This window comes from Lathyrus oleraceus, chromosome 7 (genome assembly GCF_024323335.1).
Source record: "Lathyrus oleraceus cultivar Zhongwan6 chromosome 7, CAAS_Psat_ZW6_1.0, whole genome shotgun sequence".
NCBI classification, from domain to species: Eukaryota; Viridiplantae; Streptophyta; class Magnoliopsida; order Fabales; family Fabaceae; genus Lathyrus; species Lathyrus oleraceus.
The window spans coordinates 164,302,663-164,316,884 of NC_066585.1; the positions used below are offsets into that span (position 1 = coordinate 164,302,663).

At 36.6% G+C, this 14,222-nt stretch overlaps 1 long non-coding RNA gene across 2 annotated transcripts; it reads right to left on the reverse strand.

Moving 5' to 3' along the window:
* Nucleotides 1-12,716: 12,716 nt before the first annotated feature.
* Nucleotides 12,717-14,218, reverse strand: LOC127106942 (uncharacterized). 2 transcript variants are annotated; one of them, XR_007795558.1, is made up of 2 exons: nt 13,370-14,218; nt 12,717-13,287 (listed from the first exon to the last, which is right to left on the reverse strand). It is a non-coding gene; the product is annotated as an uncharacterized LOC127106942 (long non-coding RNA). The 2 variants fall into 2 exon arrangements; XR_007795557.1 differs by having other exon boundaries at nt 12,717-13,290.
* Nucleotides 14,219-14,222: the final 4 nt, after the last annotated feature.

The following is a 14,222-nucleotide window of genomic DNA, read 5'->3' on the forward strand; positions in this document are numbered from 1 at the left end:
TTCTGGTACGTGTGCTGTTTGGCCTTCCTTTCTTCTTTCTACGCATCTCTTCATTGTGCCAAACAATATCTCCTTCATATGGAGGCCAGTAATCCTCCATTGGTAGTACTGAAAAGCTTTGACTATATACATTCATGATGGTGTTGGCCTTGTACACATCAGATAAATGGGTGTAAGCGTCTTGACGAGTATAAGCGCATGCTGCAATGACATGGGAGCAAGGTATGCGGAAGGCCTGAAATTTTCCACAATCGCACCAACTTCTGTGTAGTCTAACAGCGTAGGCTAAATTTGGTCTCCCCTCGTTGTTGCCCATTGTTTCCTGGACGCTGAAATTTTGTCTATGACGGTCAAAGACTGTTACAGCGTGTGTCGTAGCTTTGATGCTCTCCTCTTTCATGACCTTCATGCAACACTCACTGAATACTTGTCCAGACATTAACACTGCACTCCATCTTTCACCTCTGGTTGCGAACATAGAAGCCAACCTATAATAGGTTGATCTTACCAAGGCGGTTATCGGCAGATTTCGAATTCCTTTGAAAACCCCGTTCATGCATTCCACAATGTTTGTTGTCATGTGGCCCCATCGACAACCACCGTCAAATGCTCTTGTCCACTGCTCTACTGGTATGTTATTTATCCATCTCCCCGCGTCTTCATTAGACAGTCTAATTTCATCACGATAATATTGAAATGACGGTTGAGTTAAAGCATACCCAACATTCACCACCTTCTTGCGAAGATTCTTATCTTTTATAGCACGCATGAAGTTTTGTGCAATGTGTCTGATACAGTAGACATGTGTAGAAGGAGGATCATGCCATCCGTTGTCATGGTTGTTGTAGGCACTCTTAATGGCAGCATGTCTATCAGAAATCAAACATAGATTGGCTTGTGGAGCGACATGCGTTCTGAGATGTCGAAGAAAGAAACCCCATCCACCAGCCGTTTCACCTTCAACAAGAGCAAAGACAATGGGAAAGACATTGTTGTTACCGTCTTGTGCAACCGCCATGAGCAAAGTACCCTTGTATTTTCCGTATAACCAAGTGCCATCAATTTGCAAGAGAGGTTTGCAGAAAGCAAAACCTTTGATGCACGGGTCAAATGCCCAAAAGAGACGGTGAAATATTCTATTACCTGTAGCACAGGTTCCGTCTGGCATTATTGCTGGCACTGTCTCCATAATTGCCACAGTTCCTGGGACATAAGTTTTTAGTGCCCATAAAAACCGTGGCAATTCCTTGAATGAATCCTCCTAGTTGCCGAAAACCTGTTCAACAGCCTTTGTCCTCGCAATCCATGCTTTCTTGTAAGATGGAGTATAATTATATGTTGTTCGGATATGGGATATAATTATACTCACCTTCACTGATGGGTCTTTATTTACCAATGGCAGAATGTCTTGACATATCAAAGCTGTGCTCAGTTTACGGTGATCTTGTTCAATGTTAGTTGCAACGCAACTGTGCGGTGGGTGTATTGAAGCGATCTCCCAAGAGTCATTTTTCTTCTTGTAAGACGCAGCCAAACGAAACTTACAAAGCATGTTACGACATTCGATAACGTACCTTCTAGAATCAGTGCGTTTCACTGTAAAGTCAGCAAAGTTGTTCATGTGGAATTTTTTGATTGCCAAGACACATTCTTCTTTGGTACGAAACATGTCTCCCACCTTTAATTCGCCTACTGGTCTCGGATACGGATTATAGAAGACACTGTCGGATGTTTCATCGTCGTGAAGATCCATATTTGTCATATGTTGAGGAGTATTGTAGGCATGACTAGGAGGTATTGGTGGTGGTTGAGCATCATCTTCATCGTCGTTGTTCAGCATGTGATCAACCTGTATCTCAGTCTCCTCTTCTTCTTCATCAACAACGTCGACTTCTACTTCTGCTTCTGGGTTGAGTTCATCTGACCATTGTGCATCATCTGCATCATCTTCACCAGCTTCATCCTGATCGGTTAGTTGAGACTGTTGAGACGGTATACATGGTTGTAGAGTAATGTACAACTCGATACAATCCATGCCTGAATGTTCATGACTAACAAACATGTTTTCAACATCTTCATCGTCTCGTACCTTAAGAGGGAAAAACTTACATTGACCATTCTCAAAAAATATTGGATTTTGATATGTGATCTTTGACACGATACCTGATCCTATAAAGGATTGTATTCTTTTTTTCAAATGCAAAAAGGTTGCATTTCTCTTGATCGTGATTCTAATGGTATCAGTGTTTCGAAAACAAAAACCATGAAGCTCAGACTCAAAAGTTTCACCGTTGCAGTGAACGTTGACACTGTATAATGATGAAGATGACATTATGGAGATGAAAACTATTTTGCAAGTGCAGATGAATGTGAGTGAAGTGTCTTGGATGTTGATAGTAAGACACTTAAATAGATGGTATCAGTGTCTCACATGCTAGCTAGTTCTGAGATGATGTGTCGGACATTGAAGCTACTCTGAGATAATGTGTCAAGCATGCAAGCTAGTTCTGAGATGATGTGTCTGTCATGCAAGCTACTCTGAGATTATGTGTCAAGCATGCTATCTAGTTCTGAGATGATATGTCATTCATGCAAGACAGTGTGAGTTGATGTGTCAACAATGCAAGCTATCAAGAAGTGACTCTTCAGCATGCAGAAGACAGGACAGCCACGTGTCTGACATGTAAGCTAGTTCTGAGATGATGTGTTAGTCATGCAAGACACTCTGAGATGATGTGTCAACCATGCAAGTTATCAAGAAGTTAGTCATCAGCATGCAGGAGACAAGACAGACATGTGTCGGACATGTAAGATAGTCAGAGATGATGTGTCAATCATGCAAGCCATCCATAAGTGACTTGTTCAGCACGCAGGAGACAAGACTGCCACGTGTCAGACATGCAGATGGTGTCGCTTCGCCCCCACACCATCACCATACCAAAGTCGCCTTAGCCAAAACACTAACTGCCCCTCCTCCTACCATAGCCAAGAAGCCCAAACATCACAAAACCAAAACATCCCACAACCCTATTGTAGCGGTGTATTCGTTGCTATATGATCTATTAATTAAACCATAAGCAAAGTATACAATGAAACGAGTCGCCACCGCACTTTTATTTATCCAAAAGGACTGGTTAAAAAGCGAACAAAAACCTAAGAAGTTTTACACCTAGAAAACTAATAAAAAGATCAGAGAGTCTGGGTAAGGGGTAAATTACGCAATGGGAAGGTGTTAGGCACCCACTACGTCCTAGGTATTCCTAGGGAGCCCTTTTCACACTTGTTGTATGAAAAATATTTATTTGTTTTGAAATATCGTTGTGCAAACATGAATGGGATGATGAGAAAAGAATGTACAAGTTAGTTATTTTTGTGTTTGAACGGATGAACCCGTTGCCTACGTACCTTCCATCAAAGGTAAGGATCAAAACGCCGTAGTTCGGCTAAAAGATTTCCAAAAATTAGTGAGTTCAATTTTAAACAATAGCACTTAAGGTTCTTCATTATCAATGGGAGAAAACTCGACCAAGACCAACATCCACCATGCGAGGATAGCTTCGACGTACTAGAGGGGTTAACCCTGTTTTCAGTACGGAAGTCTTATTGTCGACTCACTAAGGATAGGGTGAGGTTTACATCAACCACAATGAGAATTGAAACCTATGGCTAATGCATGAAAAGATTAACAAGAATGGACAAAGCCAAAACATTTGAGTGAGTGAAGTTAATGGGTTAGGATTATTCACAAAAGGAGTCAAAGTATGATTAAGATTGATTCAAAAGAAGTGTTATGAAATGGAGTTTGAAAAAGTCAAGGACATAAGGTCCAGGTTTCTAATTTGAAAACATGGCAATGTTTGCACAATTATATCTCAAGTTTTTTGAAAGCAATGTGTGAAAAGGATTAGGACACAATGGGATGAATGGATGAAGAATGGAATGTAAAACTTCCTAAGAGGTTCGCCTCTTGAAGTCATATAGGAGATGACTCAAGTGCGTCCTTTGGAATGGGCAATGAAAAATAACAAAATAAACAAACAAATGGTACCGGATTCCACTCAATGGACTTACGCCAATCCCACAAAACAAAACAAAAGCGGACACCGGATACCACTCAATGGATTTACACCACTATCCTTAAAACAAAACAAACATGGAAGTTGGAAGCCAATGGCCTGGACTTATCCCAATCCCACACATATGATCATGGGAGTACAAATGCCAACTTGCAGGGACTTACAATTGTATCCTCACATACAACAGATAAATGCACTAGGCAATGGATATGAGTGACCAATGAGGTCTTACACTCTACCCCTTCCATATCATGGGAACAGATGCCAACTTACAGGGACTTATAACTGGTTCCTCAATGGGTAAGCAAACAAATCACATAGGTATGAAATGATGGACATGCTACAAGGAGCAATAAATGATGAGAAATGCACTAAGGCATGCAAGCAATCATGTACAAATGAGTAATAAATCACAAACTCATGTAGCACACTCTATAACCAAACAATGAGGCTCAATCAAAGGGTTTGACTATGAAAGTCCACTGTAATAGGTAAGTGTCGCTCTTAACCTTGCCATTGAGGGGCTAAGGTGAAGCAGATGAAAGGATATGAGGGGTGTGCCTCATTGCTTCTATCTCAGGTCCGAGAGAGCATGTAAATGTAAGAATGTGGGGGAGTTCAGAAAGATGGAACTCTTTCCCCAATTGAAGACTCGATAGATCTTGGGTTTGGATCTCAATGCTACAACCATGTAATGGGAGCAAGGAGAAGACACACAGAATAGTGGGAGATAGGCTACATATCTCTTATATCCACCAATTGCCTCACATGAGGACTTTTCCTGCTTGGGACAAACATAAACAATCACAAACAATGCCTCTTAAGGAGGACTTCAGACAGTTGCCTGGCTAAATAACAAGCCAGGTCTTCCAGACTACATGGAGACAAGAGGTGCATACCTCAATGCAAATGCTCTTTAAGCAAAGCAATGCAAGTTCTTAAAGAACTATAAGCGACTATGGTACCTGAAATCAATCAAATATAATCAGTACCAAACACAAAGTCAAAATAAACAGCATAAGAGTCAATATACAATGTACAATCAAACAATGCAATGTGCAAAGCACAAAAGCTTAAGGGAACCAAGCACCCTACAAAACAAGACAAGTTAGTGTATAACATCAACTGAAACAACATTAGTCAACTTGAATTAAGTCCTTGAAGCATTTTGCTTCTTTAACCTGAAAAAACAACTCAAATGTGAGAAGTAAGACCACTAGGACTAGCCTAGGGTCAAAAGGAGGTAAAAAATTTGAAACAGCAAGTAAAAATTGGTCACAACCAAGCCTAATCAATTAGAAAGAAGGACCAATTGGTCTCATATCCAAACAGTGCACCAAGTTCATTTTATGCACATGACATGTCAAACTATGCATTTGTGAATCACAATGGAGCTAACAGAATGATCACACTCAAACAAATACCAAAACAGTCCAATAAATTCCACAAAAATTCCAGCTCAAACAGAAGGTATTCGATAAGCTACATGTCAAATTTCATGTTATTTGGACTAGTGGAAGTAGAGAAATTAAATCAGGAAATCATGGCATGCAAAAACCAACCTAAACTAGGTCACAAAGTGTATACTAACTTCAATCAATTGTAAAACAGTGAAATCAAATTAGAAATGAGTGGGACCAAAGCCAAATTAAAGCTAAACATGTTAGGAAACACTCCACCAATTTTCACATTCATAGGATAAGGGATGAGCATTTATCAACACATGTAAATTTGCTACTCAAGAAACAATCCAAAATTGCTAAACAGCAATCAAAAATCCAAATCAATTAGAAAATGGATCAATTAAATCCACAAAAATTCAGGGGGAAACCTAACATATGAAAGTCATCTCATGCAAAAAATCAGGGCTATAGGCCTAAGGGAAGCATGGAAAAATAAATCATGAACTCAGCATATCATAGTGTGACACATATTGTCACACTCAAAAAGAATAAATCATATCTAACAAACCAGAGGTCCAAAAATTACAAATTATACATCAAAATCTCCAGGAATGTGTCAAGAATCATCACATGAAATTTCACTCAATTTGGAGCTAGCATGATCATTTGGTGATTAAAATGGTAAAACATACATATATGTCATACATGTCAAATATCCTTAAGCCATTCTAAAATTCTACCAAGCACAACATGAACTATTATGCCTAAAATATTCTAGAGAAAAATTGGGATCTATCAAAAAAAATCCCACCTAATTTGGACTAATATTGACTTAGTTATGATTTTTGGAAGTTTGATCAAATTATGAAATAATTATTTAATGGATTAAGTGAATTAATTAACACGCAGTGGCAATTTCGTAAATACCCTAGCCAGGGACCAAAACGCACAGCTTAAATAAATTGTGTGGCGCGCTCCTATTGGTTGTTTCGGGCGGTAAACACAATTTTGAACGCGAAGCCAAGGAAACCGGATCAAACGCGAAAACTGGGAATGTTCTTCGCGTGTTCATGTGAGTTCATCAACTCCAGATTCGGTTATGAACAAATTTGCACCAAATCAAACAAATCATATACCGTTCTCTCCGTCTCACCACGTAGATCATAGATATGGTAGTGATTTTGTCCAGAAGTTAACACACACAAAGATCCACTCAAGAAAAGTTTTGGCATACGATCTTTAAATCAAGATTTCTCCATGGATATTCAACGATTTAACACGATTCAAATTGCGGTTTGTTCTATGTCGCGTGCTCTACCTAAACCGCATGGCAATTGCAAGAATTAAAGATTTCGAAATCCAACCTTCTTGATATGGCAGTGTGAAATCCTTGCGTGTTTGGCTTCAATCGATGAAAACAGATGGCCTTTAGTGCTCAAGAAGGTGTACGGCGATGATCTCTCAGCTCAAAGGCGCATAATCATGAAGAATCTTGCAACTCCCATTGATGGACAAGCTTTGCAACAGTGAGAATTGGCACGATTTTCTCCCTTAATTGCTTCAACAGAACTTCAACATCACCTGCACATGAAGATTCAACCAAGAATTTGCAGAAACGAAGGTGAATTATTGAAGAATTGATGAAAAAGTGTATGTGGAAATTGGAGAAAAAATGAGAGAATTTGAGAATTTTTGGCTTTTGGATCTGAAAAAGTGATTAGTATTTTCCAATTCTGTTAGAGTTTTGGTTTAAATACTCTCTACTAATCACCCTCTAAACATGATTAACCAATTGGTAAATGGAAATGATTAAAATGGAGGTGTTTTGACAAAATGGGATTTTCACCCTTGTGCATGAAAATGGTGCATGAAGTAATATGGACGTGAACAGTGCTGTATGAGAGCTCAAAACAGAGTTATGTATTGATACAAAAGCTCCTGCATCGATGCCTAGCACATTTTTAACAGTATGGATCGATACATAACTTGTACGTATCAATACATAACACTTTTTAACAGTATGCATCGACACATAACTTGTTTGTATCAATACATAACACTTTTTAACAGTATGCATCAACACATAACTTGTTTGTATCAATACATAGCACTTTTTAGCAGTATGCATCGACACATAACTCGTATGCATCGATACATAGCACTTTTTAACAGTATGCATCGACACATAACTCGTATGCATCGATACATAGCACTTTTTGCCTTGCACGCATCGATGCGAAATTCGTATGCATCGATACATGGAAAATTTTGCCATGCACGCTCGGTGGTAATTTGATCATATCTCCTCAACCGTTCATCCGATTCTCACGATCTTGGACTTTTTGGAAATGGGAGAGAAAGATCTACAACTTTCATGTTCAACAAAATTCCATTTGAAGCTTTTTTGATGGTGGAAAATTGAGTTGAAGTTGTTCCAAAAACTTGCCATTTTTTGGGAACTTGCAACCATAAGTCATTCTTCCTTTTGGAAACTTTTGGTATGACCTCAAATCCTTCAATGTGAGTATTTGAAATGTCAAATGAGGCTCATATGGACATGAATGAAGTATTTCCAACCATTTCACACCCTCCAATCCCTGATTAGATGCACAGTTGACCACAGTTGACTTTTCTAGGGTTTTGGATGACTGGGCCATGTTCTGATGAATTCCAAGCCTCTTTCAATTGAGATCTTGATTCCAAATGATGTCACAAGTTATATGAACTCTTGATGAAGGATCATGGTGTCCAAATTCTTCAAGAATGGTCACCATCCAATGCTCAATGCCTTGATTTGACTGTTTGACCTAGTTAGCTTCATCTGCAAGCAACAAGGTTAGATGACAATATTTTTGTACTTTTGGTTAGTAAACATATGAAAAGCAATGATATACAAATGCAATACATGCTTGGTGATCAAGAACCACACTCACAAGGTATCCCACCCACTAGGAAGGAAGCTAGGGTATGCAATGATCCTTGAGGCCATGGTATGATATGATATGGGCCATGAGGGATCTTAGGGCCAAAATTGGGGTCTTACACCTATGTCTTCCAAACACCCCAACAACCTTTCCTAGACGCATCATTCACACCCATGTCTCCCTTCAACCGTCCCGGTCGCCCATCCATGAGTCAACCACACCCCAACTTCTCTGGCATGGGTCATGAGCTCAACTACGCCGGTACACCATCATTGAATACTGAAGACTATGCTGAGTTGGCTGAATACCTCAACGGATCTTCTCCTGTAGGAGGTAATGACGCTTCTGGCCCCTCAGATGAACAAACACCGGTGCAGAATCGTCAACGTGGGTTAGGGCCAAGGGTTAGGGTAGCTAGGGAATGTGGGACTGGAGGTCGGTTAGGTGATCCCGGTCATCACCATTAGGATTCTTTGTGTAAACTCCAAATTTTATTAATATCAAGTCGTATTATATCAAATTTATCTTTGTGTAAACTCCAAACATTAGGTTTCTTTGTCTAAACTCCATTTTGGCAAAATTCACATACACATGTTTTGACTGAAACCCTAATTTTGGGTCAACTACCCAAGAACCTAACTCACTCATTTTTTATGATTTTGAGGTGGGACAAAGTGCATTGCAAAGTTTGATATGTCTACTTAAATTGTTATGTTGGACAAAATTTCATAATTCAAAAATAAACACATATGATAATACAAAACATTATAGGCCACATAACAATTGAAATGTCAAAGAGTCCAAGTTCAGGTGCCCATACCTTTCTCAAAAAAAATGCAAATGATGCAAAATTTTAGTCCAAATTCATTGTCTTGAAAAGATCTACAACTTTTATGTTGAAGGTTTTGTAATTTGAGGCTTTTATCATTCAAACAGAAGGGCTTGAAGTTGGTCCCTTTTGACAAAATTCACATACACATGTTTTGACAGAAACCCTAATTTTGGGTCAAGTTCGCAAGGACCTAACTCACTCATTTTTAATTGTTTTGAGGTGGGACCAAGTGCATTGCAAAATTTGAGATGTCTATTTCAAATGTTATGTTGGACAAAATTTCATAATTCTAAAAGAAACACATGCGATAATGCAAAATATTATAGGTCAGATAACAGTTGAAAAACTCAGTAGTCCAACTTCAACTGCCCATAACTTTCTCAAAAAAAAAATCCAAATGATGCAAAATTTATGTCCAAATTCATTTTCTAGAAAAGATCTACAACTTTCATGTTGGAGGCTTTCTCATTTGAGGCCTTTTTAAGGGAGTCGTCAATTGGATTGGCGCCTCCTCTTAAAAATTACACATAGGCGCTAATTGGATTGGCTAGGGCACCTGTCCTAGCCAATCCAATTGACGTCTCCCTTTAAGTTTTAAGAGGAGTCGCCAATCCAATTGGCGACACCTCCTAAAAGTGGGGTAGTTTGGAAATTTTTTTGAAACGTGGGATATTTTGGGAATTTTTTCGAAAAACTGGGTTATCTCGGTAAAAAAACCAATTTAAAATATAAAATATGAGGTTAAGGCAAGAATAAATTTTTAACTACAAAAGAAAAAAAAAAGCTATACCAGGGATTTGATCCCTCCTCTTCCTTCTGTTTCCCTACTAAAATATCAAACAAAACAATATTCATTTTAAATATATTTTTTCCTCCCCTATAAAAATCCTTAACCAAAAAGATATTATAGTCATCTCTATTTTTATGGCTTTTAGTTATAACTTTGCCTATATTTGATCAAAGAGGTGTAAAAATTAAGTTGATCAATATAATTTTTTCATCTTCAATATTGTTCTATTCTTTCTTGTTTGCATAAATTTCAATTATGAAAATGTTTGAGGGGTTTAATGGACAAGTGTTAACATGGTATTATAAAATATACCTTGGATTCTATTTTTTAAGTTATTTTTATCTATTATATTTTTCTACACGCCTTTTACTTTTTATTGGGATTATTGAAAGGTAGAAAGCTCGTTTAACTGTTTAATAGTTAAGGGGTTCAACACCAAATTAAAGGGATTGATTACCTTGAAATTTTTATTCTAATTGTTAAAATGACTAATACTCTCCTTATTTCATCCTTGACTATCTCTAATAACAGGTACCTTTCCCCACCTATATATAAACACAACCTTTTTACAGGGTGATTTTGATGAAAAAGTGTATATGAAAGTCCGTCATAGATTGAATGTTTCAAATAAAACTTGGTTTGTAAATTAAAAAGATAAGTTTATGGCTTAAAATAAGCGAATAGACAATGGAATCATAAATTTACCACAGCTCTGGTTGACTTAGGTTACAAGCAAACTAAGTCTAATTACTCATTATTCATAAAAATTAACCGTAACTGTTTTGTTGTTGTTTTATTCTATATTGATGAATTAATGATTTCAGGGAATAATATAGATGTCATTTCAAATTTAAAGCTCGTCTTAGATAATAAATCTAATATCAGAGACTTTGGTAATTTAAAGTATTTTATGAGATTTGAAGTTACAATATCCTTACAAGGCATCTCTATTTGCCAAAGGAAATATAGTTTGGACCTCCTATAAGAGGCCAAACTACTTGGTGTCAAACCTGCCTCAAGACCAATAGATCTCAATCACAAACTAAACACCGAACCAAAATTTCCTCTTCACAACCCTACTTCCTTTAGAAGTCTCATAGATAAGTTGTTCTATTTAACTCACATTAATCCAGGTATTTGTATTTGCATGTTAAATCAGTTCTTCTCTAATTCAATCAGTGTACACCTTCAAGTAGGGATGTCAATAGAGCAGGGATGATGATATATTCTCATCTTAATTTCTGTCTCAGATCCCCACCACAAAGGGACTTTTGACCCATCCCCGTCCTCACGGATTCCCATGAAACTTCAAAATTCTTATGGAAATCCATAAACATACTTTATTTATTTATTATGTTTAACCAAATTAACAGTAAAAAGTTAAAAAAAAAACTAACTAAGAGAAATTAATAAATTAATCCCCTAAAATAAATATATATTTTTTAATAATATTTATTCTATACTCTTCCCTCAAACTTGTTTATAAAATAAATTATATAAAATGATAAATAAATTGTATTGTTTTAAATTTATTTATAAAATAAATTATATGAAATGACAAATAAATCTAAATAAAAACTTAAAATTATATATGAATTAAGGATATTATGGTATTCTAAGCGGGGGGGACTCGTTGTCCCTATCCCCGAAGTGTCTTTGGTGGAACTTTGTTCCTCATCCCCGTCCTCACGGGAAAAATTCCCATCTTTGGGACCCAAACAGAGAAATTTTCGCGGAGATTCTACTAACAGAGGCATGTGGTAATCCCTACCTTCAAGTGACTCTTAGGATTCTTAGTAACATCAAATTAGTTCATGGCTAAGGCCTGTTATTCAATATATATTTATACCATACTCTGACGGGGTTTGCACTTAAATCGACCACTCTACTTTTGATTTATGTTTTTACCTAAAAACCTTTCTCATATGCGGAAAAGAAGAAAAAACATGTTATTTACATGTTATCTTCAGAGGTGAAATATTTCTCTGTAACAAACGCCATTTGGGAGGTTCAATGACTAATATATCTCCTCAAAGATCTGGACATACAGTACTGTCATACATATTGGAAACAATCATGTCTTTCACGAACGCACCAAACACATTGAAATGAACTGTCATGTGGTCTGTACCAAACATCAAAAGAAAATTATATACTTGATGACAATCCACTCAACCAATCAAGTTGCGTTTGTATTCACAAAAGCGCTTCACCTTAAATCACAAATTTAGACTGCACAACATCCACTCTAGTTTGAGGGAGTGTTAAACACCATTAACTAATTATGTTTCTTAGTCGATTAGTATTGTTTATTGTTAATACTAGTTGTAATAACCACCTCTATTTTATGGCTTTTAGTTGTGACGTTGCCTATATAAATATAGGATCAAAGAGATATAAATATTAAGTTGATCAATATAATTTTTAATCTTCAATATTATTCTATTCTTTCTTTGTATATAATTTAATTATGGAAATATTGCATCATTTGAGGTGTTTAATGGACAGGTGTTAACAGATCTGGTTAAAAACTCACAGTCTGAATTTGGTGCAGTCAAAGATTTGGCTAACACACTTATTTTTATTCAATCGTGAACAAAAGTTTAAAACAGATTTGGACACTCGTAAAATTGAAACTAGATTTGAGTGGACAATAACAAAACGAATAAGTTTGAAAACATTGCATTCAAATTAAGATTGAAGCCAGAATTAGATTAAAGCAGAGCTGATGTAGCATGCCATATCATTCACCGTAGCTATAGCTTAGTATGTGAGTACCACTTTTGTATGATCCTAAATACATTATTATGTTGTAGTAAGCCTTTACATCAATAACCAAAACCAATAGATAATCTAAATACATGTGTTCCTTACAACTAATAATCAAACCCAGAAATATTAAATATACAGGCATCTAAAATTCTGCAACATATTCCATCTGCTGTCATGTCATTGCTGCAATCCCCGCCCATTTCCTTGTCTGTTTGAAAACCAAGCAGAAGTTCTCGATTGTAATTCTCCATTTCTATCAATGACAGTTGCATTATACCATAAGCCCACAACCAGTATTTCCCCGATTCGCTCCTACTGTTGACATTCCTTTTCTTTACAAGAACAACCATATTAATAATGGAATAAAGAAAAGGAAATACGTAACACTGACTGGTTTGCATGGAAACAATGGAAGGGAAATCCTAACTATGTATCTCTTGAAATCCAAGAGGATGTGCAAATGATAGGAAGATTGCACTTTCCCACTTTCCTGCTGCACATTTTCTTAAAAATTAGACAATACAAATCAGAATCGGCTATTAGACATTAACGTGTGTCAAACTATGGTCTACCTTGTTCGTGCGTTTTCTCCAGAAGTCTGCAGGATATTGCTCTTTTTCTTTTGTCTGAAATACATTTGGTAAACAATTATAGATATCAAGCTGTTCATATATTAATGAATAGTAGCAAAGGTGATATATCCACTTTTATCCCATTTGATGCAACAGGTTCCTTGTCACTTTAACCATTGCATTGCATATGGTAGAGCGATCAGACACAATAAGTGGCAGAAATTTAGTTCTAATATTTTTACATCACCAATATTAAATTTACGACTAAAACAAAAATTTAATCAATGTTTCGCGCTCTACACTCACTTCTTTCTCATGGGCGGTGCAATTGAAGAAGTTTTCTTCTATGTCAAGTTAAGAGCTGGGCTAGTAACTGTTTGACTATTTATTATTGTTAAATAAATATTATATTTTTTACAATAGCAGTTATATTGTGGTAGTTAAGGCGGTTATTTTGTAATAAGTAGTTATTAAGTTAGTTATATATTCTGTGTCAATAAAAGGGAAACTGCAGACTGGATTATCTTAAAAATTAGAAAGTGGCTATTTGGAAGGGAGAGGCAAGCTCTTGAGTTCTTGAAGGGGAGAGACCATGACTTGAAATTCTTGGATATGAATCCTTTATCTTTTATTTTATTTATGTCAAGATTGTGAGTGTTGTGCGTCTGGATATTGTACTGCCTATTCTATCATCATTAACAGTTATTTCTATTATATTTCTCTATTTGGTACAGGTTTCTATCAGTAACTTGTGTGTATGAAAGATTCCACGCATAAGATCATATATTTACCACCAGATGCATATAACACCAAGAAATATTTAATCAAGAAGCAGTTGAACTTGTAATAACGT